The following is a 27306-nucleotide window of genomic DNA, read 5'->3' as shown; positions in this document are numbered from 1 at the left end:
CCTTTGGGTTACAACCTACTTATGTCCCAACCCAACGTGTGCAAAGGAGGGGTAATGATAGAGCTAGCACATCAAATGTACATATGAATTCAGTGTAATAGATGGAAATGACAAAAGTATGAAGGTCTCATTAAGTCATTTGTATCTATGTGTTACGACCTTTCTTGCGGATACATGCGATGATAAAAGAGTGTTCATAGCACAAGATCATCAGTTGCGTGTATTTATGGTATGGAATCAAGGACGTTTGCGATTTCAAGAGGGGGTTATGTCATGAGGACGTGGCAGCTGTTAACTATGTCACGAGGACGTAGCAACTGCTAACTTTAGTTGTTGGTTTCTTTCCAGTGGGTTTTGTTTTATTTTTGAGACCCTCTTTTTGAAGTAGCAAACGGTTGGACATTGTATGGCCAATGTGAATGGTAGTTTCACCCACAGACGGGAAGTGGTCGGCACTGGAATTCCTATAGTAAGAGGATGTCTAGGCTCAGAGCAAGATCATATAGATCCCCCTGTCACACTTAGCAAGTTGGTGGATACTAGGAAGTGAACTCAATAAACGCATAAAGTCAAGGTGGGACTACCAACTGAAAGTATCCGATAGTTGGGCCACATTGCACTTTTGGATGCAGTCCCAATGAGAATAGATTGTCAGAAGACCATTGGGAGCCCAACGGAATCATTCCTAAAATTTTGGAAACTGCTATTTTAGGCCGTGAAATGTGTTCGCGTCATTACCTCCGGTATGACTAGGGGAACATTTTACAACTCTACCACGAATTCAACTGAGCAACCAGTCTGGAGGTTTTAGGCGGCAAACCTGAAACGGGAAAAAGCTTGTAAATGCGCCAAGTGGCAAATTTTCATGCACTTGCCTCATGCAAAAAAAGGGCGCTGAATTTTAAGATGGGAGGAGGCCTCATTTGGTTTTTGGTCACAGGGTAAGAGCTATTGAGTGCTTTCTTTCCCTCTCATGTACAGTGTGGTGCTAGGAGTGATGCACTGCACGCTACACACTGCTCTCTCTCTCTCCCCTACGTGCAGTTATGTGATGCCCCACAAGAGGGCTCTTCATTTGACTGATGTACAGCTGTGTGGTTTCATGCTTTTATACTGAGGCAAGAGCCTCCTTGAGCAGGAACATGGGTAGCTAGCTGCTACTCCAAAGCAGACACAGGTGAGGGTTATAACCTCGCCGTACAGGTCCAAATTCAGCGTTGTGTATGCGCCAAAAATTGTCTGTTTTTCAGCCATACAGACGCGAGAACCCTTGGGAATCGTGCCCCACTGGCAGAGGACATCTAGGAGAATGTTTGGGGCTGAAAACAGGGCAAAAACCAATAAATACAACGAGCTGAATTTACTGTTTTTGGGCTGGAATCAGAGGGTATACGCCAGTGGAAGTGAGTTCTAGTAGGGGAATTGGTTTCGCGCAAGTTTTGGGGCTGTTATGCTCTCGAAATTTGGCCAAATCAGGTAGTATCTAGAGGGATACATGTAAAGGATTCCCAGGACTCTACTTTGTAATTTATCCTCTCAAAGAATAAAGAAATACCGAAAGGGGCGCCAATTTTGGGGCCTACAAGTTGTCGGCGTCTGCTCGGAGCATTCTAGCTTCCGAGCCGTGTGTGTGCTTAAGTGTTAATCCCGTCACATGTTTCCTTTGCACGTTCTCTCGGATGAAAACCAACGCCTACCGCCCTACGGGCCGGTTTCAGCGACACAATAGCGTGGTCCAAGGACCTGGCAAGCTTTCAAGACAGTTTTTGCACATAGTTACATGACTTCTTTGTTTGAAGTCCAGATTAGGTCAGAATGGGGCAACTTGAAAATGCTTGCCATAGAGACCATGGAGGACTATAACCAAAGTTTCTTGACATCTACCTTCCAATGTCCTTCTTTAAGTTCATTCCCTTGGAGGACCAGTGCAAGCGCTACACCATTGGATTACCATCACCATTGCAGGAATATTGTTTATCCAAGCAAGTTTCAACCATGCAAGAGCTTATGGACCATGCCACGGAAAAATGATAAAGGAAAGTTGGAGTTTACCACGGAAGCAACTCCGGCCACTAACCAGAACTCCCGGCAACAACGAACAAATTTTTGATAATCCCGTGAAAACCAGCCTAAACGGCCTCGTCTTACACACCGTCAACGAGACGCCTTGTTACAAGAAGGCCGATGCTTTGAATGTTTCCAAACAGGGCATACGTTCAATACATGTCCTGAGCGAGCCTCGATATCCTTAGAGCAACCTTCTGCTCCCACGTCAAGACAGATCCCCGGGGCCACCTTTGGCTCAGAGTGCTAGAGCTGCTATTGGATTAGTACCCGATATTTATGATATACACCTCGAAAGTTTTAATGAATTATGTAGAGCTTATGGAGACGTTAACGGCTTGAAAACCTTGATATTCTTTGACCCCAGAGCTATGGAGAACTTCATCCATCCAGAATTCTTGAACCAGATGCATTTTGATTATGATGCAGAGGGTGGAGAAATTGAAGCTGAGCTAGCCACGGGGCAAACTCAGAAAGTGGTACCGCTCATTGGTGCTCTTCCAACGACTATCCAAGATTATCATGGAAAAGCTGATTTCCCCATTATGAAGTTGGACAACTGCGACGTTCTCTTGGGCATGCCCTGGCACGATAACAATGATGCGACTCTCCAGGCTTGAAACCGAACCATCACCGTGATACAGAAGGACAAGTCAGTCATCCCTGTCTGAATAAACTCTCTAGTTGTTTTATAGTTAGATTCTTTTGAACATTGTTTGAGAAAGTATTGTTTGGATTTTTTTTGAAATGGATGCTATCTGTTTTAAACATGTCTTGGTGCCGATTTGAATTGTTTGACTCTGGTTTTAATGCTGGTTTCATTGATTGGTGATTTTACTCTCGAGTAGAGAAGTGATAAATATTGTTTTGGTATTGTTTGAACTTCGAAATGACGCAAACCGATGTCTGGGGAGCGTTTCGTTGTATCTTAGAAAACCTCGGAATGACGTAGACCGATGTCTAGGGAGCGTTCCGTTGTATGCTAGAAAACCTCCGAACGACGTAGGCCGATGTCTAGGAGCGTTTGGTTGTATGCTTGAACCTCCAAGCAACGCAAATTGCGGTCTGGGGAGCGTTTGGTTGTATAGTCCTTTGAGTTCATGGCCCAAACCTTTTTAGGTTATTTGCGGTGTGAGTAATGAGGTAGTCATTTAGTAGCTTCATACCACTGACCATTTGTCTCGGGGGAGTGCTCAGCGGCGCTCTTTGTTGTGTCGTGTAACATGCATATGTGAGCATTTGTGTTGCATTGTGATGTGCCAACTATTGAATAATCTTAACTAGATGAGATTTTCTGGGTATATAATTTTAATGCATCAAGGCACCCGTGGAAGATCAGTGCAGTCTGGGTGTGATGGCTAATTTTACTACGCTGGAATATCAAGATTTCCGATCTAGGCGAAAGGAGAAGCCAACTCCTTGATCAAAAGAGCCGGTAGGAGAAGCCAACTTCTTAACAAAAAAAAGAGCAAACTAATTGTCCCTCGGAATGACCCTCCAACATTTTTTAGCTAACTCGAGTTGTTTTGCAAATATGCTAAAATCGAGAACGATTACTTTCTTTCAAGAAGGGGGGATGTCACAAACTGCTGATGTGTCAAGCCATTGAAGAACGGAGCCAACCTTCAGATCCCGGCCAAGGGGCCAAAACCCTAAGAAGTAGAAGCAACAAATTTTTGCAATTCATGCTCGCTTGCTTACGTGGTAGATTGTACGGATTTTGTGATGGCATGATGACGTGCAGTCTGTACGGATTTTGCGTTGGCATGCTGATGTGGCAACCTGTACAGATTTTCACGATTTGTGTTGCTGACGTGGCAGTTGTACAACTTTCCCTAAATCACGCTGGCAGCTTTTGGGCATCTGCTTTTGGACCAGATGCTTTTGAGTTTGAAGGTTTTTCATGTAAATTGCTTTTAATGACCAAGGGCCTTCAAATATGAGGCTAGGGCTTATTCTCTGACACACTTCAGTGAGAACACTATAAGAGGAGTTGTCTATAACCGCGTCCATAGCCGCGGAAAACAAAAGGAGAAAGGAGAGAGAAAAATTTGTGGGAGCGGCAATAACAACGGCTATAGATGCGGTAGTGGTTTCTCAGCAATAAACGCAATAATAGTCGCGACAATATACCCGCTGCTATTACCACGCCAGTAGACGCATTTATTACCGCGCTTATTGTCGCTACACGCCAGTTCAAAAATAAGGTGCTCATTTGAGCCACCCAATTTTGGGTGGCCCAAATGAACATCTTTATTTTTGACTTGCATAAAACAATGAAACATCAATTTTTTGGAAGAGTATAAAAAATACCAAAGAATTGAAATTGAATTTACTTTACCTTGACAATTTAAAATACACAAGATCAACTATTTAAAAAAGTTACAATAAAAAGTAAACAGATGTATATACATTGTGCCACATTGGACAAAATATTTTTCTATCTAATCTTCTTCTATCTCGTCGTCGTCCAGAGGCACGTATGTTTGATCACTTTGACTCTACATAAACCCAAACCACATTAAACAATTATCAACAGCTCAAAACAATTGATACAAAATTACTTGTTTAAACTTACCGCTTGTAGTGATCCAACCGTCGCGTAAATTGCTCGCAAGAGATGTGGTTGTTTTCGAAGAACTATCGCAAAGTATCAATTTTGTATGTCGCTCCCGATACTCGACCATCTCTCTAGTTAGTCGAGAGAGAGTGATATTTTTCTAAGTTAGCAATAACAATACCAATGTTGGAATTAGGGTTGCAGAGAAACGCACAGAGCTTGGAGAAGATGAAGGAAGCTCAAGGCACACAATAGAGTGTGTGTTACTTAGTGTGCAATGGAAAGATAGATAGCCCTAGAGTGATGGGCGTATATACAATGCACGGGGGAAAAAACCTCCTAAAGAGGGAAAAAATGCCCCGGCGGTCCTAGTGTGTTCACACACATCACTACCACATGTATATGGTAACAAATCCCCCCTGGAGTGATGCGGTAAACGAGAGCTGGCACATGAGTAAAGGAAAGTGCCATGCCCTAAGGACATGATCAGTCCACAAAGGGGAATAAGCCCAAAGCTTTGCGGAAAGCTTCAAGCTTCTCACGAGACAATGCCTTTGTGAAAAGACTGCAAGGCTGTCGTGGGTTGGCACATAAGCCAAGCTAATCTCTCCTGTTGATAGCCTCTCCCTGACAAGGTGGTAATGCACCTCAATGTGCTTTGTGCGAGCATGAAAAACTCGGTTCCTCGCAACTGGAAATGTGCTCTGACTGTCATTATAGATAGTGTTGGCAGTGTCCTGTCCAACACCCAAATCAGCCATAAGGCGTCTGAGCCATACACACTCAACTGTAGCTGTGAAGACTGCCCTGTACTCAGCCTCACAACTCGAAGTGGCCGCAGTAGGTTGCTTCTTGCTCAACCATGATATACATGAACTGCCAAGAATGAAACAAAAACCACTTGTGGACACTCTCGTGTCAAAACAACCAGCCCAATCTAAGTCCGAAAAAGCATATAAGTCTGGCGGCAATGGTCCCCCCTTGGGATAAAACAAGCAAAGATGTAAAGTTCCACTAAGGTAGCGAAACAAGGGATAAAACAAGCAAAGATATAAAGTTCCACTAAGGTAGCGAAAAATCCTCTTGACAGCCTGCCAATGCTTAGACCTTGGGCTATGCATAAATCTACTGACTTGTGAGACTGCAAACTAAATATCCAGCCTTGTGTTGCATACATAAATGAGGCATCCAACAGCAGTTTGATAAAGAGTGACATTAGCAGGATCGTCAGCATCATGTAAACTCAACTTCAAACCTGTTTCCATGGGAGTGGCAATAGGTTTGCAATCCTCAAGTCCAAACTTACATAGCAATGTCTGTATGTAACTTTTCTGACACAAGGCAATACCACCATCACACTGCTTAAACTGTATACCCAAGTAATGATGCAACAGCCCCAAATCTTTCATCTTGAAAGTAGCATTCAAATCAGCCTTAAATTCAACAATATGTCTCTCATTTGGTCTAGTGATCAGCAAATCATCAACATAAAGAACCACAATGAGAAGTACATCACCCTCACGCTTGACATATAATGTTCTTTCTGTTGGACTGTTACGAAAGCCTTGTTTGACCAAATGAGTGTCGTCTTTCTCATACCAAGCACGAGGAGATTGCTTCAACCCATACAAAGCCTTGTTACATTTGCACACTTTGTCCTCGTCCTTTTATGACAAAACCGCGAGGCTGCATTACATAAACTTCGTCAAATATGTCACCATTCAAGAAAGCAGTAACAATGTCTGATTGATGTACATCCCAACCAAAATGAGCTACCAATGCACATAGAAAACGCACAGTAGTCATACGACAAGTGGGAGCAAAAGTCTCTTCATAATCTATGCCTTTTTGTTGTGCATAACCCTTTGCAACAAGTCGAGCCTTATGGCGATCAATCCCACCATCCGGCTTGCGTTTCAACTTGTAAACCCACTTCGTACCAATGGCCTTTTTACTAGGAGACAAATCACATAAAGTCCATGTGTCATTTTCTATGAGTGCATCATATTCTGATTGCATGGCAGCCATCCAATTTTCTGAATTCTGTGCTTCATCAAAAGACAAAGGCTCCTCAACATCACATAAGCTAGACACAACCAAAGCATAACAATCTGATGCATAAGATGCATGGCGAGAGCCTGAACGAGTACGACTAGACAAAGGTGCATCCAATTTACTGTCACGCAAAGTGTGCACAAGCCATTTTGGCATACCTCTAGCCTACTCATTTTCAACCCTTTCCTCATCAAGTACATCATGTACATCTGCATCAGTAATAGGTTGATCTAAAACATTTTTAGAAACCCCCATAGGCTGTACATTTGCCTCATTGGAACTTACATTCGTATTTCCACCACTGAAAAGAGGCAACAAAGTGTCATAAATGTCCTGTGAGCTTACATTACTGTCCCTAGTACATGACAACAAGGGCTGAACAGAATCTTCCACAAACACTACATCCCGTGAAACCAGAATACGTTTTGTTTGCAGATGATACAACCCGTAACCTTTGCTTTTAGCACTATAACCAATAAAAATACATTTGACAGCCTTATCATCCAATTTTTTGCGCTGCACTTATGGCACCAAAGCATATGCCAAACAGCCAAAAACACGCATGTGCTCAATAGAAGGCTTTCTACCATGCCATGCTTCATATGGAGTAATAGACTGCGAAGCTTTTGTAGGACACCTGTTAAGTACATAAGTGACACACATGATGGCCTCAAGCCAAAAAGAATGCGTCAAAGCTTGACTTTTGACCATACATCGTGCCATTTCCGTCAGTGACCTGTTTTTTCTCTCAGAAACACCATTTTGCTGAGGTGTATAAGGCACTGTACATTGGTGTTTTATCCCATGACTAGCCAAAAATGCATTAAATTCATGAGACATATACTCCCCCCCCTCGATCGAAATGGAGGGTGCCCATAGTATATTTCGAGACATTTTCAGCCATAGCCAGAAATTGTTTGAAGCACATAAAAACTTTGGACTTCTCTTTAAGCGGAAATACCCATGCATGCCTGGAGTAGTCATCAATGAAAGTCACGAAGTACAGGTAATTGCCCAAGGACGGAGTTTGCATGGGCCCACAAACATCACTATGCACAAGCTACAACCTGCATGTGGCCCTAACTGAACCATCCTTTGGAAACTTAGAACGCTGCATTTTACCCAGAATAAAGCCTTCACAAACATGTTTGACAGGTGCTTCAAGAGGCGGTAAAGAAGCAACCATATCAGATTTCTGCAAACGCAGCAAATTGGAAAAATTCGGATGACCAAAACGTGCATGCCAAAGTTTTGCATCTAAAATAGCCCTTGAATCTGCAACAGCATTTGCAAGATTTTGTCCACACTTGTCATACAAAGTGAGCTTATACAGCCCACGGCACAAAAGCCCAGATGCAACAAATTCATCACCAAAACTTAGATCATGAACTGTACATCTGTCATCCACAAATTTGACTACAAATCCAAGTCTAGCAAGTGCGGATACAGACAAGAGATTCTTCTTGATCCTAGGTACATAAAGTGCATCAACAAGTGTGAAGGAGCTGCCATTAGCAGCAGTGAGCACAATCTTTCCAACTCCCTGAACTCAATAAGAGGTGTTGTTGGCACAAGTGACTGAATTCCCATGAGGGACAGACTGGAGAGAGGTAAACAATTCACGATGTGAGGTAATGTGGTTTGTAGCACCACTATCGAAATACCACACATGTGAATCTGCAGCAACTGACAAGCATTCTTCATGGACAACACGATTGTAAGTGCACTCTGCACTAAAAGCCCATTCTGAATCAACATCAACATTACAGTCTCCTTTCACAGAAGACTCAACAATGGTTGTATTTGTAGTGGAACCAGCATTTGCAGTGGAACCACCCTCTTTCTTCTTAGCCTCTTTGGCCTTCAACTTAGGACACGACTTGATCAAGTGATCATTAGCTTTACAATAATGGCAACGCATCTTCTTTTTGCCCTTGTCACCAAAATTTCTAAACGAATTGCTGCCAGCAGAAGCATTAGGAACATAATTTTTGCCACTCGCAGCAGAACCATAAGAAGTGGCTGCATTACTGTTACCACCCTTTCTTTGAGAAGCAATAAAAGCCTGTTCAACTGCACGCTGCTAGTCCTATTTTTTCTGGAAAGTGACTCTTACAACAGCAATGTGCATAATGCATCAAACTTGACAACATTTGGATTTCCTTGGGTCATAAGTCTCCAAGTACTAGCAAAAGTCTGGTAAGAATCTGGTAAGGCATCAAGAATAGTTTGCACAAGGAAACTGTCTGAAATGACTTCTCCTGCAGAAATAAGTTTTTCATTGATATCCTTGACACTAGCAAGGAAAGTGTCCATATCATCTTCCTCATGCATAATCTTCGACTCCAACTCTTTACGCAGCAAAGCAATTTTAGCCTCATTGCGACTTGTATAAAGACTAGCCAAAATATCCCAAGCCTGTTTTGTAGATTTTGCTGAACGGATGTGAGGAACAATGGTGTGCTTCACAGACAACGCAATTAATGCATGAGCCTGCGCATCCTTAACATCCCAATGAGCTTCTTCTGCCGTACGCAAAACAACTGTAACAGCAGCAATCCTTGCAGCAAGACCTGCAACATCCTCAACATCGCCTACGTCTTCAGAACCAGGATGTACATCAATGCCCTGCACAATGTTCCAGACGCCCTTTGACACAAGAACATGTTACATCATATAAGCCCACATAGGGTAGTTGTCCCCATCCAACCTGTCCTAAGCAGCAAACATCTTGGACACATCTGTGTTGTTGTTGTCAGCCATGGTAAATGCTGCATCTGATGTGAAAACTGCCCAAAAATAGGAGAAACGGAGCGGGAACAACACGTGCTATATAGCACAAAGTGCAGTACTGCCTGTAGTGGAAACGGAGGCCGAAATGAGCCCAAATCAAAAATCTGAGCAGACCAAACTCTATGAGCTCACCCAAAGTATTTGTCGACCTGCGAACGCTTGCCAAAGCTCACTGAAATCGGAGAAAGTAAGCAGGCGTGTGCTGGAGCAGCTGGCGACTAAGCCCGGGAGGACGCAACCTGCTCTGATACCAATTGTTGGAATTAGGGTTGCAGAGAAACGCACAACTTGGAGAAGACGAAGGAAGCACAAGGCACACAATAGAGTGTGTGTTACTTAGTGTGCAATGGAAAGATAGATAGCCCTAGAGTGATGGGCGTATATACAATGCACGGGGGAAAAAACCTCCTAAAGAGGGGAAAAATGCCCCGACAGTCCTAGTGTGTTCACACACATCACTACCACATGTATATGGTAACAACCAAATCATCAACTACAATCTTTATAATCACCTATCGACGTTATAATTCAATTAATCTTACATATTTATCCTTCCAAGCTCCCTTGCCTCCTGAACCACAGTGCATGGGAGTTTGTCTTGTGCGAGCCTCGCGTTGTTGTTTGTATGATGAGCCCGTCGCAGCTTGATCCCTCTTTTCTTGAATTGCCCACTTCCACTCCGCGTCTGCCATGTTGCCACCGTCGTAACTCCTCTGTGGATCTCTGACCTGGTTGGCTATTGCGCGCCACACACTGGATTGCTTGTTTTTCAGAAATGTCTTTATGTAGCCCTCCAACCATTGTTGTGAAAAACGTTGATCGGGTGCGTTTAGAAATCTAGTTAACAGAGTGTCCTTAATGTCGTGCATGATTGGGAGTTGGTCTCTAAACTTTATAAAACAGCTCTTATATGTTGAATGTATAAGAACTCGTAGATGGCGTCAAAATGCCATGCTCTATGATGTGTCGAAGTCCATCTCTCTGCCATATTTAATCCTGTAGTAGCGTCCATGCGTGTCTGGCACGGGTGTGTCAGTATCCTCCTCCTCTGCGTCAGGGGTGGCACACTCTGAAAGTGGGGACTCCGTTCTCCCGCCACTACCCAAACATGCGAAACCACAAGATCCGCCGCCACTTCGTCTCTCACGGCGCTCGCTACCCTGAGACGAGCGTCGACGCGCGCTGCCAGAGGAAGTCCGTCGACGATGTTCTGGCAAAGCAGAAGTGGAATGGAGTGGCGTAGGACCCTGTGATGCCATGGGAGTGGGACCCTACGATGCAAGGGGAGTAGGACTCTGCGATGGAATATGAGTAGTACGATAGGAAGGGGTTGTAGATTGAGGTTACCTCGGTGTGAGGCTCTGTAGGTAAGGAGTCCCTCCCTGACTCCCCCATGGTGTAATCTGCGGAGAAATACCGTAGGTCGCAAGCTGCTACGGAGTGTAGCGGCCAAACAAATCCTCCGTCGAATGGAGGTACTGCTCTCGTAAAGAGATAGCCCACTGTAGGTCTGGATCTACTATCGGTGGATGAACCTGAGAAGGGTAGGTGTAGGATGGCTATGCCTGCAAATAACAAAAATAAACCTATGACACTCATGGTTTAGGGTTAACTAAGCAGAAACATTCTTTATTTCTTTGCTTGTTCTCACCGACTCAAAACTCGAGTCCACTAAAGGCAATGTCCACCCCGGGTGGGAGCCCACGTGGGATGTGAACCAACCAAAAGAAGAGCCGATTAGCTGCTCCCCACCAATTAATCTCTCGTCTGACATCTACATTACAAAGAGCAATATAAGATTAAGCTTTCCACCCTACTCACTCATCTATAAATACGTACACAAGTATAGAAGCGCACAAACACGTAGATACATATACATACTAGTAGACATAAGTAGAGGCTAGTAGTACCAAAGGTCAAGTGTACCTCTTTAGATATCATCACATTTTCAACCGTGGTAAAACCAAAGGTACATTGCGGTAATCCATGCATGAGTGGATCAATCACCGCAACACCACGATTAAAAAAGGACTATACCCAAGAGGAAGCGTCTAACCTTCGGGTGCTATGCTCCCGTACTTAGTGCCTACATACATGCATAAACAAATATATATGTACACACAATTATATATATATATATATATATATGTAGCCATCGTTTTGAGTAGAGATAAAGAGTTATGGTTGTAAATGTAGCCATCGTTTTGTGTTGGATGCACCTAGATTCAATGTCTAAGTGATCAACTGACCGTAACATTACAATTCTAATGTAATGCAATAAGTAACTCCATTTCTCTCATTGAGTCTCTCTCTCTCTCCCTCTCACTCTCCCCCTCTCGGTCGTGCAGTTGAACTATGAAGCGGAAGCTCCATCCCAGAGTCATGCCTGCGCTTCCATGTAAAGCAAGCACTCTAAAAAATGAGAAGCTAAACATGGACGACATCTTCTGCCGAGGCATGGAGGTCTCGGCTAAGGTCGTGATGGCTTTGGACTTAAGCACCACTTTTTCGGGCTTCGCGTACGTCCACAAGAGCGACCCTAGGGACATCCACCATGTCCTGGATTGGCCCTCACAAACTGAGGCAGCCGCTTCATCCCGTTATTGCAAAACAGAGACCAGCCTGTTTTACAAGTGGAACCCCTTGTCTTCTATCTACACCCTCCAAGCTTGGGGGTGGGCTACCCTTTGTTCAACAAAGCGTCCTCGCCTTGAAGGTCATCTTGGTGCTGGTTGCTCAGGTATCCCTTTGAAGCCCAATTTTTGTCTTCTTAACTTCTTTCTCTCTCTCTCTCTATTTTCTCTCTCTTTCCCTATTTCTCTCCCTCTCTCTATTTACTCTCTCTCTCCCTCTCTCCCTCTCTCTATTTCTATCCCTATCTTTATCTCTCGCTAGCTCGCTCTCACTCTTTCTATCCCTCTCTCTCTTCTTCTACCCCTCTCTATCTATCCCTCATTCTCTCTATTTCTTTCTCTCTCTCTCTCTCATACACACACATACACCTTCTCTCTTTATCTCTCTCCCTTTCTATCTACTCTCTCTCCCTTTCCCTATCTTTGTAGTACCCTCTCTCTCTCTCTATCTCTATTCTCTCTCTTTCCCTCTTTCTATTTCTCTCCCTCTCTATCTACTCTCTCTCTTCCTCTCTACCTCTCTTTTCCTCTTTCTATTTCTCTCCCTCTCTATCTACTCTCTCTCTCTCTCTCTCTCTCTCTCTCTCTCTCATTCTCTCTTTATCTACCTCTATCCCTCTTTCTCTCTCACTCTCTTTATCTATATCTTTCTCTTTCTCTCCCTTTTCCTTCTCCTCTCTCTCTTTAAATTTATCTCTCTTTCTTCATCTCTCTCTCTCTCTCTCTCTCTCTCTCTCTCTCTCTCTCTCTCTCTCTCTCTCTCTCTCTCTCTCTCTTAATTTCTATCTAACAAACTTAACATTTCTATGTAACATTTTATCATTCAAGCAAGCCGAGCAAAGCAATCATTTCCAAACAAACTTAGCAAAGCAACCATTTTCAAATGAACGAGGTATGTTATGGATTCTCTATTTTTTAAAATTCTTATTTATTTATGTGTGTGTGTGTGAGAGAGAGAGAGAAGGGAGAGGGGGTGTGGAGGAGGGGAGGGGGGGGGGAAGCTTGGGAGAGATGATGGAGAGCAAGAACGCAGAGTATGCAACAAAAATGCGGCATACTCTCTCTTCTTGCCTATTTTAGGCGTCAGGCATTATCGCGCCCATTATCGCGGCCGGTCATTTCAAACGGATACATACGAATCCGAGGTTGCAGAGGGGGGGTACAAACCATCCCTTCTATCCTTAGCTATACATTATTTCATTTTTTAGCCTTTTGAGTTTTTTAATGAAGATTTTTAATTTTTTATGGATACTTTATTTTGTAGTACTTTTAAATATTTATTAATTACATTTTTTAAGTTCTCTTATAGTTAAAAATAATTTTAGCACTCATTGTTATTTATTCCCTTTGACTTTAACTTTATGTAATTTTTTAAATGGAATTAAGGACTTTTCTCATTATTTATTTTTTAGGACACATGATTAAATAAACAATATTTTGTGTGTGCAGGACATCGACTGGGATGATCGTGGTCCCCCTGGAGGCCCTGAGCGCGATTGTTGGCTCAAGAAAAAACTCCCTTGTCCTTGCGCCAAGTGCAAAAGAGCAATCCCTCGCTTGAGGCGCATTGCTTTGGAACATGTGGAGAACGAAGGGATTTGGCATCCTCGAAAAAGCACTCGGAGAGATGATAGCGTGACTCACCCGTCGCTTGAGGAGGTGTCCTATTGGTCTGTGTTCGGTGGTGGTGCACCGAGGCGCAAGGCCAAACGACAGAGGCAAGAGCGACTAGGCGATTTGGGTGCACCGCATGGTGGTCCTCCCGTTGGCTCTACTTCGGAACCTCCTATGGTATCTCCGTCGCACTTTGAGATAGAGGATGAACACATGTTTGACATGTGCGATGAGTTACTAGCTCATGAGCGCGACGTTTGCGAGGAGGATTGTTAGCCTTGCACTAAACGGGCTGTCGAAACGGAGGATAGATTGATGATGAGTGCCTGAACACCGCTTTACGACGGCGCCCGATACTCGGTGCTCCGAGCATCATTGGAAGTCCTCAACTTGCAAGCAAAATTCGGTTGGAGTAATGCAAGTATCGATGCACTACTTCTGTAAGTATGGAATGTAACTTTTATATACTCTCCACTCGCTTTATGGTGCCGTCTTCTAGAAATTATAATAATACGTATGTTTGGTATAGTTTGATGGGAAAAATGTTGCCAAGATCACCACATGCCTCCAGATCGTCGACGAGCTAGATCGTATATCACTGCACTTGGAATGGAGTATGAGCGCATCCATGCGTGCGTCAACGATTACATGCTATACCGCAATGAGCATGCACATGCTACCTCATGTCCTGTGTGCGGGGAGGCACGATACAAGACAGGAGTGAGCAAGGTGCACCTAGCCCGCAAGGTATTGAGACATTTTTCATTAATTCAACGCATCCAACACATAATTAAAAGCAGGTCTACTGTGGAGCTTCTCGTGTGGCACACGAACCATCGCAAATGATCGAATGATACGTGTCCTTGCCGATTTACCTGCATGGAGACACATCGAAAGTCAATGGCCAGAGTTTGGGTTGGAACCTCAACACTTGAGGCTTGGGTTAGCAAGTGATGGTGTCAACCCCTTTGGCACTAAGTCTACTTCAAGGAGCACTTGGCTTGTGGTGTCGTCAACTATACTATTCCACCATGGGAGACAATCAAGAAGGGCAATATACTTCTTTCCTTGCTTGTGCTAGGGAAGTACAAAGTGTCAAATATTTTCATTTACCTTGAGCCCCTCATCGAGGAGTTGGAGGAGTTATGGAGAGGCATTCATGTTGTCGATGTCTCACTTGCAAAGGGGGGGAGAGAGGCCATTGTGAGGGGAATCCTTATATGGACTATGCACGACTATCCTGGGCTTGGAGAGATTTCTGATAACCCCCTTTCCTCTATCTCTCTCTCCCTCTTTCCCTCTCTCCCTTTAGTTTACTTTAGTTCACTCCTCTCTCTAACCATATGATATGTATGCAGGGTTGTCCACATCAGGGCACAATGTATGTCCTACTTGCAGGCCATCGTTGGTGACGGAGAGGCCCGATTTGTTGTGCAAGATAATCTATCCAAACAACCATCGTTTCATACCCCAAGGGCATAACAAGCACAAGGCTCCAACAAATGGAAAGACTCCTCTAAAGCTCACGATGACAGATTGGGAAACCACTGGGAAGAACACCACAACAACAATCCGGCTCCGTGTCCTCCACCAAAAGGTATATCAAGGTATTCCATATTTTTAAGGCTTCCATATTGGAAGGACTTAAAAATACAACACCTCTTGGATCCCATGCACATATTCAAGAATGTAGCCCAAACACTATGGGACCACATTATTGGCAAGAAGGACCCTTCGGGTGCGAGGGAGGATTTGAGGCTTTTAAAACGTCTCTCGGCCTCTACTACTCCACGTCATGCTCCAAATGGGAAGATTGTGCTTCCTAAAGCACCATGGATGCTAGCCAAAGAAGAATTAGACAAGGCGAAGGGTACCATTGCCTCTATTTGCACACCAACAGGATACATGAGGCTACTAAAGGGAGCTTTCACAAAAGCAAAGAAGGGTGGAAGCGTTCAATTGTATGGGTTGAAGTCCCATGATTGGCACAAGATGCTTCAGGTAATCTTCATACTCCCTATTCTATCTATAGTTTGTGTGTATGTGTCACGTGACACATCCAACCCTATGTGTCCGTGGACAAGCTACTTTGATAACAAGGGTTTTGTCAGTCCAATGAGTCTAGATTAGAAGTGATCTGGCACTTTTGTGAGTCTATTCCTAGACCATGCATGCCCAGTCACTTAGTGTAGATGCATATCCTCTGGTTGCACACAGCATGATCATAAGCATTCCCATCAGAACCCATCAGAATCCTTCAGGAAAATTTTCCAATGCATTTAGCCTATTTTCCATATTTTTGACATTTTTCACTTATTATTTTTAAGTGACTTTTTTTGGAAAGTAGGTAGGGCAAATTGAGTAAGTTTGTATATAAGCAAACCTCCGCTAGCACTAAATGGCAAAAGAGGCAGCAAGAGCCAAGCTCAACATGCAACTTCTCAAGCAAAACCCTTGACGGACTTTTCTCCAAGCAAAGACATCAACAAACCTAGCGTTTTTCTCTTCCCTAGCATCAAATACTCATCGCCATCCACAGCCTTAGCCTAGCGTTTTCAGCAAGGAGATCATCGTCAGCAGAAGCTTCAGCAAACCTAGGATTTTTTCCAAGCCTAGCGTTTCCAGATTTGCACCATTAGTCTTGGCGATTTTCAGCAATAAACAACCTGCAGATTTAACCCTAAAAGAGTAGCAGATTCAGTGCAAAGATCATCAGTTTTCAGCCCTACAATAGATGCAGATTTCCAGCCCTAAAGAACAACAAAATCAGCGTTTTCCTTAGCGTTTTCGGCAACAACAGATTTCAGCCCATAGCGTTTTTGGACAGCAGATAAAAGATAGCAAATTTCAGGTCTTAGATCGGCTTCGCCATCGCCGTCGTCATCGCCGACATAGCCTAGACTTGCATCACTCCCATGCATTCAGTTTGTACCAATTTGTGCAATCAATAGTAGATCACTCTCGCCAACAAGAGTGGGGCCTTCGGAGGAGGGTTTTACAACGTCTATGCTGTCGTATTTCTCTTCTCTCTCTATCTCTCAGTCTCATACACTTGCACGCACAATGTCCATTCACTTTGTTGTGATCATAGCACTCTCTCCTTAAGAACGGAAGGGTCTCCCTTCCATAAGAATAAAAGGAACCTTGAGCTCAGTTCGGAGCACTCATCTTGAGAAAAGTTAATACATTCATTCCGATGCACCTTACATTGGTATCAGAGCTTTGGCAGGGTTCTGTATCACTCAAGGAAAGAACCACAAGAACCACATAATTTTTTTTGCTTGTTGAGGTCGTACGAACGGCCTGTTGATTCCTAATCGTGTTTTTGAAGAGTGACAGGAAACCCAAGAAAGAAGGGCTTGTCCAGCCTCCCCTTGTGTGTCTTTTCACTCATTGATAGCGGACCGTGCACTTAGCGGCCGGCCAATCGACGTGAGATGGGAAAAAGCAACCGTGGTGTTAGCGCAAGGCCGCCAAGGGGTGCGCCCGCGGAAAAGAGCAGAACTCGGGTGAAGAGAAGATCCTTCTCAGACACGGATTGCAAGCAAAAGAAAACCTCAAGAACCTCAGGACCCTCAAGAACCCAAGTTCCTCGTGAACTTAAGAACCCAAGACCAGAAGAACCCATAAGAATTCACGACTTCAGTGGATGGTCATCACTTGAAGCGGAATGGATACTTCGCTTGGAGGTGATGAGCATGAGAGAGGCGAAGAAGAATTTTCCCCACTAAGAGGTTTTTCCGACCCTCCCCCTTTCCCATCTACGTCAAGGATTGCACTAACTCCTATGAAGGAGTTGCGGCAGTTGTTTATGGACAAAAAGTTAGACCGAAAAGCAAAAATAGAGCGTGAACACGAAGAACAGATGGCATCCATAGAGCGTCAATACACAGAAAGAGTGGCAGCCATACATCGCAAGAACAAAGAAAGACAAGCCAAATTGGATCGCGAGAACAAATCAAGACAAGCAGAATATGACCCGAGACCAAAGCACAACAAGAGAATAGCAACCAACGCATAATAGAGTTGTTGCGACTCTTTTCTAAAGTTTAGGCACAGATGCAAGAGATTCTGGAAAAGGAGACTCTCTCAGTCCCTTCTTCTCCCAAGCATGACACACAGGATTTGCATGATTATGCGAAGCATGATGATGATTTGATTGACAATGATAAGCATGATGATTTGGATGATAATGCTGAGCATGATGATTTGCATGATCAAGATGTGATTTCTCACAAGCATGATGATTTGCACGATCAAGATGTGATTTCTCACAAGCATGATGAGTTGCATGAAGAAGATGTGATTGTTCACAAGAAGTATGATGTGTTAGTTGATACTTTCTCTAGTGAAGCTAACTTCATTGCAGAGACGATCAATCACGAAGACCCGATCTTGGCTCTCAAGCCTAGGTCCAAAGAACCCCCTCAGGAACAACCGATCTTGGCTCTCGAGCCTAGGTTCAAAGAACCCTAACAGGAAGTACTATGTGTTCGCATGATTAGTCAATACGCATTATACAAGTGTTTCATTCGTGATCGTTTCCTGTATTTTAGTCAGCGTCTTTATGTCATCCCTTTTCCTAGGCATGAGATATTGTATGTTGAGCACGTTTCACTCATGGATGAGCACGAATGTATGTGGATTTTTAATGAAAAGCTGAAAAGTATGCATTCAAGGAAGTCACATTCCATGTCTCTTCCTTGGCATGACACACTTGTAGAAAGAGCACATGAAAGTATGAGCACCAAGCATGGGCATTTTCGTTGTGAATTGCCACAATTGATTGATTTAGATCAGCAAGACAAGATTAGATCTCATTGTTTGCGTGTGTGTGGTGAACAGGTTAGGACTCCGTCTCTTTGTTCATCTGCATTGCATGCACAGTCTTTGAGGAAGACAATATGTTTTCCACACTTTACATGGAATGGGTATGTTTATGGTTTTGTGTTGAAAATGGTTTCAGGAATTTTCAACCATGGAGATTCTTGAAGAAGAAGGAAGCATGACTCTCGAAAAAGTTGAAGTATTGAAGGAGCCACAGAAGACTTTGTGTCGCTTTCGACGTGGCCCAAAGAAGCAAGCGTTGTAGACCTTTATGAAGTTCAAGTACCGCACGACCAACACATCAGAGTGGGCCGGCGAAGAGTCCCTTCCAGGATTCCAGATGCTATTGGCAATCTCCCTCGACGCCATACAGTTCGGTACCAGTACCTCACTTTGAAAAGGAGGCGATGTCACATGACACATCCAACCCTATGCGTCTGTGGACAAGCTACTTCGATAACAAGGGTTCCGTCAGTCCAGTCAGTCTAGATTAGAAGTGATCTAGCACTTTTGTGAGTCTATTCGTAGACCGTGCATGCCCAGTCACTTAGTGTAGATGCATATCCTCTGGTTGCACACAACATGATCATAAGCATTCCCATCAGAATCCTTCAGGGGAATTTTCCAGTGCATTTAGCCTATTTTCCCTATTTTTGACATTTTTTACTTATTGTTTTTAAGTGACTTCTATTGGAAAGTAGGTAGGGCAAATTGAGTAAGTTTGTATATAAGCAAACCTAGGCTAGCACTAAATGGCAAAAGAGGCAATAGGAGCCAAGCTCAACAGGCAACTTCTCAAGAAAGACCCTTGGTGGACTTTCCTCCGAACAAAGACATCAGCAAACCTCGCGTTTTTCCCTTTCCTAGCGTTTTCAGCAAGAAGATCATCACCAGCAGAAGCTTCAGCAAACCTAGCGTTTTCCCCAAGCCTAGTATTTCCAGATTTGCACCATTAGCCTTGGCGATTTTCAACAATAAAGAACCTGTAGATTCAGTCCAAAGATCATCAGTTTTCAACCTACAGTAGATGCAGATTTTTAGCCCTAAAGAACAGCAAAATCAGCGTTTTCAGCAAGAGCAGATTTCAGCCCATAGCGTTTTTGGACAGCAGATAAAAGATTGCAGATTTCAGGCCTTAGATCGGCTTTGCCATCCCCGTCGTCATCGCCGACATAGCCTAGACTTGCATCAGTCCCATGCATTCAGTTTGTACCAGTTTGTGCAATGAATAGTAGACACTCTCGCCGACGAGAGTGGGGCCTTCGGAGGAGGGTTTTACAACGTCTATGGTGTCATATTTCTCTTCTCTCTCTATCTCTCAGTCTCATACACTTGCACGCACAGTGTCCATTCACTTTGTTGTGATCATAGCACTCTCTCCTTAAGAACAGAAGGCTCTCCCTTCCATAAGAATAAAAAGGAACCTTGAGCATAGTTCGGAGCACTCATCTTGAGCAAAGTTCAAACATTCATTCCCTTGCATCTTACAGTATGACTATCACTCAGTTTCCCTTTCCCTGATTTACATTGTAGTTCATTCTGCTGGTGAGGATGTGTATATGTCAGGACAAGAAAGTCAGGGATGCTATTTTCAAACTAGGAGAGCTAGTAAGGTACACCACAAGACTCCACTCAACTACACCTTTTTTATGTACACAATAATTTCAACTAGCACTTAGTGTATCCTTGTGTGTTTTCTTGCAGATTTGTGAGCTCCAAGAAAATCGGAATAGATGCTATCCGTGCTGCTCAAACACTTGCAACAGAAAGTGTGTGCGCCATTGAAGATGCATTTCCTCGATCGGTCCTTCTTAGTCAAATTCACCTCTTGGTTCACATGGTGGAGGAGATCGTTATATGTGGAGTAGTGCACGCACGATGGATGTTCTTCTTAGAGAGGGTTTTAAAGACTCAAAGATTTTGTGCGGCTACGGTCTCAACCAGAGGCATGTATGGCCGAAGGGTGGATCGTTCAAGAGGCATTTGCTTACATATCAGAGTATTTGACACAAGTTGATCCTTCAATGTCTCGCGTGTGGTCAGACGGGAAAGATGCAAGGATGACTACACACCTGCCAAGTGGAAAGGAGAAGCTACTTAACATGGATATGAATCTATCCCAAGTGGTCAATAACTTTTGTATTCTCAATGCAAAGATTATGACCAAGTGGGTGGACTTGTGGACAGTGGCAAAGGCAAGGCGTTTGCAAGAGAGAGAAGCATGGAAACAAGCACATGGAGGAAAGAGGGCACCCCCAGTGCTTAGACACCTTGCATATTTCCCAGATCTCATTAGTGCAGAGTGGATCCATGAGAGAATGACCGAGACAAAAGCGTGCGGAGAAGACATCACTAGCAAAGAATGGGAGTATGCACGAGGCTACATACCAAAGGTAGAGTACTCATATACCTAAACCATATTATTTCTTGAAATTATATTGAATATGTATTTGATAAATTAATATATTTTTCTATTTTAAAGTGCCTTTCCTTTAACTCTATGTGGTCAAAGGGTCGTCACTTTTGTACGCGCCACATTGACAAGCGTAGAATCACCATGGATTGTGCCATCATGGGCAACTTTGACACAGACGGGGATAAATCCAGGTACTGCGAAACTATTGAAAAGATACTAAAGGTTAATTTTAGAACCTTTCATACCTTCATCTTCGAGTGCAAGTGGTTTGCAAATGTATCTAGACGACATGAGAATGGCCTCTACATGGTGGACTCTAGTGTGCATCACACAGGGAGGTATGACGATTTAGTTTTACCGTGCAATTGTGAGCAGGTGAGTGACATGTACTTTTTTTATTCTTATTTTCTTGTAGCGTTAGTTATACCAATGTTACTCACTTTGAGCTTCTATTTTATAAGTCATCTATATCCCAGCAATCCACCAACCAAAACTTTGGTTTGTAAATCCTGTAACACCTCGGAGGAGAACCATTTTTTTCACTAATGAAGCTTCCACCTCCGACTTTGGATGAGGTGGAAATAGAGGAGAGGGAGGTAGATGAATCAAGTCCGGCGGCAACAAGTCTTAACGAGGATGATTGTCATGATGATGAAGATGATGAGATGGAGAATGACGAACTCGAAGATGATGAAGGAAATGCATCCACAAACGACAATTCCGTTTCTCTCTTTATTGATTTAAGAGCCATGGGCTTAGAATTGGATGATGCCTCATATAGAGATCTTTTGGAAGATGATTCATAAACATTTTACAGTTATGAAGTTTTGTGGTCATGTAATCCATTCATCTCTCTCTCCCCCCTCTTTCTCTCTTTAGATTTGAGAATATACTCAATTATGTTAATCAATTGACAGTGATTATTTTAGTTGTAACCAAGTGTAATCTTATATCCCCCCCTCCTCCTCTCCCTCTCTCTCTCTCTCTCTCTCTCTCTCTCTCTCTCTCTCTCTCTCTCTTCTTTTTTAAATTTTAAATTTTTATACAATATTCTTTAATTTTTATTGAGAGGAGGGAAACACCAAAATTTGAAGGGGGGAAGGGGTTAAGCCAGAATTTGAAAGTTTAGGTGCTAAATTTGGCTGTCGGATATAACAGCGATAATCTACGCAGTAATATCAGCGATAATATATGCAAAAATATTTTAAATACAAAAAAAAAAACCACTCCCTTCTCTCTTGTTTCTCTACTTGAATTTGCACCTTCTTTCTACAAAACACGTTAAAACAGCGCGGTAAACACTTGGAGATTTTCATAGTGGAAGGTGCAAAGCGTGGAGTATCGGCTTGTACTGTGTTGATGCAATATAAAGAAATACCGAAAGGGACGCAAAGGTTTGGAGCCAATACTCTCTGGGGTGGAACTGCACCACTCCCTGTCGCGTATGCTCTCTTTTTCAGTTCAGTTGTTATTAAAGTGCTAAAAGTCTGTTCAATCTGTTCTTTTCCATTGGCACGTGGTGCCCATCTTGTGATACTAACATGATGGAAAAGTTCACCTAAAGAATAGTATACTCGCGTACTTGGGTTTTTGGTGTGTTGAAATGTTTTCTCACTGCAGCAATGTATGTCCTAGTATGCGCAAGGCAAAGAAGCTTTAGAAGTTTATACAGCCATATGAATTTATACTGAGATTTTAGTCAAGGGATTTTAAAAAGAAACATTCAGCTTTGGCAATGCTTTAGTCGACATGTACACAAAGCGTGATGTATTCACAAAAAAGTGGCGAGTTCCTCATGATATATATAATATCTCTTGGAATGTTCTTACTCAAGGATATAGGCCATAGCAAGCAAGGGAGGGTGAAGTTAACGCTTATGGATATTTTCAGAGAAGACAAAGTGAGTGCTTCTCATGACATGCAATCGCCTATACTTGGATTTTGAAGGTATTTGGCATTATGCAAAGAGTTTACACTAGCAAACAAATTCATGATGAGTTAGTGAGGGGCTCTTTGCAAAACCATTGTTCTTGGAAACATTTCAAGCCACATGTGCGCCAAAGGCACAAGATATCGTTCCCGAGCTTCCAATCTAGAATGTTCTCTTGGATTGTATAGTGTGAAGGATATGCTCAACAAGGCGATGCTAGAATCACTTTGGCTAATCGAAAAAAAGTTGGATTTCTCATGCACTTTTTGTAGATGCCCAACCAGAGATATGAGGAAGCTTAGCTTGGACTTCTTTTGATGGATGGAATAAGAGGCTTCACCCAAGATGGAATCACATTTGTGTAATGTGTTCCGTGCATGTAGACACTTCGGTTTGCTAGATAAAAAGAAAATATATTTTGACATGATGAAAAATATGCCATTGCACCAAATAAAGACAATACACCTGCACGGTTTATGTGGTTTGTGCATGTAGTCTTCGAAAATCAACTTACATGAGTATCACCTGCATGGTTTTATGTGGTTTGTGCATATAGTCTCCTAAAATCAACTTACGTGGGCATCACAACAAGATCCAAGTTATTTACAAAAGATGCAAAGTGACTTTTCTCAAGATGCAATTTCAACTATCCCTACATATTCATATGGCATTGCCAAAGAAGATGTCATGAGTCGTGATGATTGGTAGTCAAGGGTTGGAAAGAAATTGCTGTGCTCAATAATGTTTTAATTGACATGTACACCAAGTGCAGTGAACTCATGAATGCACCTCAAATTCTTGATGAATTTTCTATTTGAAATGTCATCACCTGGAGTGCGCTTATCGCAAGGCATGCCCAATAGGGAAAGGGTGTGGAAGATCTCGGTTGTTTTAAGAGGAGGAGGGAGGGGTGCTCTCTAGATACAAGCATCTTTGCTTGGATCTCAAAGGCACGTATCATTACACTAAAAAAAAGAAGAGGACGAGCAATAAATCCGTGATGAAATGGGCACTAAAGGGATCCTAGAAAAAACCTTCATTCTTAGAAGTGCTTAGGTGAACAAACATGCCATGTATGGTGCAGTTTTAAAAGCACAAGCAGTCATCGACGAGCTTCCTATTCAATAACTCTACCATTTGCAAGTTATGCTCACCAAAGGCATGGCCAAGAGAAGTGATTCATCATATGAGGTAGCATGACAAAAACTCACGAGATCACTCCAGGTTAGCATGCTTCTCCAAATTGGCTTGCACCTGGCTATGTATGCAAACAATCCTTGCGGGTTCACGTTTTCTCTCAGTTTCCACAAAAATAGACAAGCCCCTTTTCTAACCCTACCTTCACAAATGACATCATGTCCCTACTAGAAGCAATGCAATAGAAGAATACATTGTAGATGACGCTCGGAAGGGGTTAACTTTTTCCTATACAAACATGCTCTTCTATAGGCATAAGTAGGCTTTCAATATGACCACTTTACTATGGCCTCTCTATCTACTTTGCCCCTATTTGGTGGATTGTCAAGGTCTAATCCCTACTATACTTAGGCCATGCTTAGATTGGCCACAGAAAGAAAGTGTATATCCAATCGCCTACGCATTACTATCATTCTGCACATGAGTTTTTGTTCGAAACAACATGACAAAGAAGGTCATGTGGCGCAACAAGGAAACTTAAACTTGCATTGATGCAAATCACTCAAGTCTATGTTGGTTGTGGCTTGTCAACCCGCGTTACATATGATACACATAGTCTCATTGGGACATACAAAGTTCAAGGTTGATTTTTTTTTGCAAAAAGCATTACCCACCAAACTTTAAATATATTTACAACATTCTTGAGTAGTTTAGTGCACTTTGTGAAGAGTAACTTAAATCTTCACCCATTAACAACGGCAAAACATTTCCCAAAAAACCACCTTGATGGAGTGGGAGGAAAGAGAGGGACCAAACATTAAAAGGAGGGATATTGTTAGTGAATTGTTACTCACATTGACAAATAGATAGATGATAATCCAAAGAAATTATGAGAGATTCCACTTGGTAAATATATGAGTGGTTGACTAAGGAGATGTATGAAAGTAGTTTCATGTGGTTTTGTGTGTGTTTCTCTTGCGTCTATTCTTCCTTGTGTCTCTATACCTAGCGCTTATTTTGTTTAAAAAATCTCTCTTTCGTGATATGCTATTTGTACCACCCCCCCCTTCTCTCTCTCTCTCTCTCTCTCTCTCTCTCTCTCTCTCTCTCGCCCCCCGAAGGCGGAGTGGAACAAACCGATTCGGTAAGCCGGTTTGGACCACTAGGTACTATATAAAGCTTGTACAAAATTCACAGAATCCAAGTAATGCACGTACAAAAAGATTGTATTGCCTTTCATATTTCTATTAAAAAGTCAGATCTCATTAGCATAATATAGCACTACAAATCAAGGGCATCTTCAAAAACCAAAATTTAAAAGAAAACTCCAAATGTTCATTGTATGGGCCCTTAGAATAAGAAAACAATCAATAAAAGGGCAATTGTCTTGTTCTAGGTGAATGGCTGGCCCTTGATTAAATACATGTCGAATTGCAATCGTTGATTAGGTTAATTTAATTTATTGTTATTAGGTCTTTCCAATCTCTGAAAAATAAAAAGCCTTTCAAAACATGGTAAGTACTTCAGTGAAGGGTGAGTTTAAGAAATGAAAAGACTCATGAAAGTGGAAAGTCAAAAGACTTTTTGTGTCCATATAAAAAGGTGGTCGACTTTACATTGGTGCATTTGTGTTTTTCTTCTCCTCACTAAAATGGAGAGAAGAAGAATGAAACCTTTGTCAACTGATTATGTTTCGTGTAGACTTTATACCATATACTCATGTGCACTAATATGGACACCCATCAAATAAATTTCTTTTTCAAAACATGCATCTCTACTAAATATATGGTGTTAATATTCATGCATAGATTCAATCATGTGCATACCAATTTGTCTCAATCTAAAGGTAAAATGCCAGCATTTATCAGATATTCATCAAATGCAAAGAAAGAATCTACTGGAAAGTAATGACTCCGCACAAGTACCTGTTCTGGATAGCCACCCTCGTCAAAATAAAATTCGGGTCGATGTCCCATGGTTGGGTTAGGCTGAGCTTCAGCTTTGGGATGGAGCTGGTTAAGATAATCAGAGCATCAATGTCAACAAACGCCTCAGTCAATGTCTCACGCTAATTTATGTCAGCTACAAAAATGTCGTCGCCCCCGCCGAGGCGCTCTTTGCTTCCCAAGGAGCACACCAATCCCCTCACCTCAAATAGGTCTAGTTGTTCTTGTAGCTTTAGATAGGCAATGCGTCCTGGACAATTGAAGTAGGCTTGCCAATTTTGACAGAAATCCTTGCACTTGTATTGATCTTCAAGCTGGCCCAGTTTTTCTTATACACATTTATCATTATGATAGACCTACACCCAAAAAAAATTTGATTGGGCCAGCTTGAAGGTCAGTGTATGCACTGATACAACAACAACAGCCAATCATGCATGGACAATATGCCCTTAAGATGTCATGGTGGGCAAAAAAAAAAGCCCCACAGAGCATGAATAGAGTACCTGTTCTGCCACCAGCACCCGCTACAAGCACCTTCATAGCACACGCGGAGGTGCTCGCCATGCCGTCGGAGCCCCGTCTTTGCAGAGATAAGTCTTAGTCCGTCTCTCTCTCTCTCTCTCTCTCTCTCTCTCTCTCTCTCTCTCTCTCTCTCTCTCTCTCTCTCTCTCTCTCTCTGAGTATGTCTGTGCGCGATGGGGCCCTCTCTCTCTCTCTCTCTCTCTCTCTCTCTCTCTCTCTCTCTCTCTCTCTCTCTCTCTCTGAGTATGTCTGTGCGCGATGGGGCCCTCTCTCTCTCTCTCTCTCTCTCTCTCTCTCTCTCTCTCTCTCTCTCTCTCTCTCTCTCTCTCTCTCTCTCTCTCAGTATTTGTGTGCTCGGTGGGGGCCTCTCCGCAGTGAGAGCCTCTCCCTAGATCTGTGTTTGTTTGTGCCTTTGTGGTATGCGTTGCTTTTTTCAGGTTGCAGGTGGGCCCGGTTTTGGGAATGTAGCTGGCACCTGCGCTCCAGATCCAGAAAGGATGCCACGTGGCCGTCGCTGCTGTTCCCACTTGATCAAAAAGTGGAAAAGGTACAGGCCAGTCAGCACTGCCAAAAGTTCTTCTAGGCTATCCAGAAAAATCTTAGATTCCTATCACACCTTCAAAACTGTTTTATCACCTGAAATTTTGCCCAGATTCACACGGCTCCCCCATAGGCCCTCCTGGAGGAGAAATTTCTTTGACCCTAGATGTTGTGGTCCTAACCAGGCCCTCGAAACCCAAAAAATGATGCGCTTGCATATGTGATGCATAAACTTTTGTAGCACCACATACAACGTTCTAAACGTAAAG

The 27306-nt window shown here is 42.9% G+C and overlaps 1 pseudogene; it reads right to left on the bottom strand.

Moving 5' to 3' along the window:
• LOC147429811 (uncharacterized protein At5g02240-like) overlaps positions 1-26515 on the bottom strand; it is a 52871-nt pseudogene extending 26356 nt beyond the window's left edge.
• Between the last annotated feature and the right edge of the window lie 791 nt (positions 26516-27306).

Source organism: Adiantum capillus-veneris, chromosome 22 (genome assembly GCF_014529385.1).
Source record: "Adiantum capillus-veneris isolate H3 chromosome 22, ASM1452938v2, whole genome shotgun sequence".
Lineage (NCBI taxonomy): Eukaryota > Viridiplantae > Streptophyta > Polypodiopsida > Polypodiales > Pteridaceae > Adiantum > Adiantum capillus-veneris.
The sequence above is the reverse complement of the archived record's forward strand: the minus strand, read 5'-3'. Positions and strand labels throughout refer to the sequence as shown.